The sequence below is a fragment of the Trichechus manatus genome, unplaced genomic scaffold (assembly GCF_000243295.1).
Source record: "Trichechus manatus latirostris isolate Lorelei unplaced genomic scaffold, TriManLat1.0 scaffold00165, whole genome shotgun sequence".
NCBI classification, from domain to species: domain Eukaryota; kingdom Metazoa; phylum Chordata; class Mammalia; order Sirenia; family Trichechidae; genus Trichechus; species Trichechus manatus.
The window spans coordinates 1,292,296-1,294,642 of NW_004444101.1; the positions used below are offsets into that span (position 1 = coordinate 1,292,296).

The 2,347-nt window shown below is 45.5% G+C and overlaps 1 non-coding gene across 1 annotated transcript; it reads left to right on the forward strand.

Annotated features, from left to right (window-relative positions):
- The first annotated feature begins 9 nt into the window (after window positions 1-9).
- TRNAE-UUC (transfer RNA glutamic acid (anticodon UUC)) lies at window positions 10-80 on the forward strand. Its single transcript has one exon. It is a non-coding gene; the product is annotated as a tRNA-Glu (tRNA).
- The last annotated feature ends 2,267 nt before the right edge of the window (window positions 81-2,347 follow it).

A 2,347-nucleotide genomic window follows, 5' to 3' on the forward strand; every position in this document is an offset into this window, starting at 1 on the left:
TACCGTGAGGCAGTGGTGGTTCAATGGTAGAATTCTTGCCTTTCATGCAGGAGACCCGGGTTCAATTCCTGGCAAGTGCACCTCACGTGCAGCCACCATCTATCTGTCAGTGGAAGCTTTCCTGTTGCCACAATGGTGAACAGATTTCAGCAAAGCTTCCACACCAAGACACACTGGGAAGAAAGACCTGGGGATCTACTTCCAAAAGTCAGCCAATGAAAACTTTATGGATCACAATGGTTTGATCTGCAACCAATCACGGGGACGGTGCAGGACCAGGCGGTGTTTTGTTCTGGGGTTGCCATGAGTCTGGGAGTCGATTTGACAGCAGCTGACAAAAACAACAACAGGGCTGTACTGTGGTCGCCACCTTCCAGGGGCTGCTACTACATGAAGAAGGAGATTCACGGTGGGGTGGAGCTCCAGGCATAGTTTAAAGAATGGCAGGAAAGGTTTGGAGAATTGGGAAAAGAAGAATCTTCGTAGAATCTGGCACTGCCGCACAGATGTCTCTTCCACCATATGCATTCCCAGGGACCACTGGCCAAGGAGATGGCACTATTTGATTGTAGGGAACGCCATTCCAGTGACATCCACGTAAGAGAAGATGAACCTGAAATACTGTCAGCTCCACAGTGGAAGGTGCCTGGGCCAAGCCATGCTGAGCATATTTCCCAGGACAGAAACGCATCCAGAGTTTTCACAGCCCAGAAATTCCAGACTCAGCCAGAGACACTAGACTGGGTCTTTTTCAGACAAAACTTTGAAGGTGAAGAGGATGCTTCTTATGACCCAGTTTTGTCTGATCCAGCTCCAAACACAACCAGAACGCACTCCCCAGGGACCCGAACTCGGACAGTGTCTTAGTCAGCTAGTGCTGCTGTAACAAAAAGGCTACAAGTGGATAGCTTCAACAACGAGAAATTTATTCTCTCATAGTCTAGTAGGCTACAAGTCCAAATTCAGGGTGTCAGCTCCAAGGGAACACTTTCTCTGTCGGCTGTGGAGGAAGGGCCTTGTCAGCAGTCTTCCCTTGGTCTGGGAGCATCTCAGCACAGGAACTCCAGGTCCAAAGGACACGTTCTGCTCACGGCACTGCTTTCTTGGTGGTATGAGGTCCCCCATCCTCTGCTTGCTTCCCTTACCTTTTATCTCTTATAAGGTAAAAGGTGGTGCAGGCCACACCCTAGGGAAACTCTCTTTACATTGCATCAGGGATGTGACCTTAGTAAGGGTGTTACATCTCACCGTAATCCTCTTTAACATAAAACTACAAACATAAAATGGAGGACAACCACACAATACCAGGAATCATGGCCCAGCCAAACTGATACACACATTTTGAGGGGACGTAATTCAATCTAAGACAGAGTCTAGCTGCCTCGGCCCCTGCACCTGTAAGAGGTGATTTGCATCCCCGCCTGGAGGGCTGTCAGCCACTACTGGGCCCACAAACCGCGGCCGATGGCACGCTGAGCAGTGTTTCTATCTGCCACACGTGTAGAAGACCCTCGTTCCTATTGTTTATCCTATAAAAATGCTCCAAAGGCACCCTAGAAGCTTCTTTGTTTATATATTGCCTTAAACCGTAAGATATTTCTAAAAGATGTTTTGAGAATTTAGTTATTGTTAAAAAATCTTACATAAGAGTTTGCAATTGTTTTTCCTAGTGCACTGAAACTGTAAGTAACAAAATAGGCACCAATTCAACAATTTCTACAGGTACAATTTGGTGACACCGATTACGTTTTTCATGTTGTAAACCATTCTTGCTCTCCTTTTCCAAAGCATTCCACCAACACGAACATCACCTCAATGCACCCTAAGCAAAAACGCCCCCTTTCCTCCTCCCTTCCACCCCTGGTAACCCCTAACAACCTTTGCTTTCTATATATTTGCTTAGTTCATGTAAGTGAGCTCAGACAGTATTTGTCCGTTTGTGACCAACTTCTTTTGCTCAGAGTGATGTTCTCAAGGTCATTTGTGTGGTGGCGTGCATCAGCTAGGGAGTTTTTAATCACAGTTTAACATATAAGTGCATAGTCAAAGCAGGTTTTCCTAACCTTAACCTTAACTCTAAATCTAACCCTAACACCAACCCTAACCTTAACCTTTGTGTCTTAAACTTGAGCTTAGAGACAAGACCATATGCTAACATTTTTGCAGGTTACTAAGGGTCTGTCTATAATCTGGCATGCTACCCCGAGGAAAACAGGTCTCAAAACCAAAGCTTAATGGTTGTGTTTTATTTTTATAGTGAGTGGGTTGCAGAAAGACAAAGGAAATTCTGTTTTCTAGTCTGCTTATTTTTGTTGGAAAGATACGTGCCTCTCTAATGGAAGGGCTT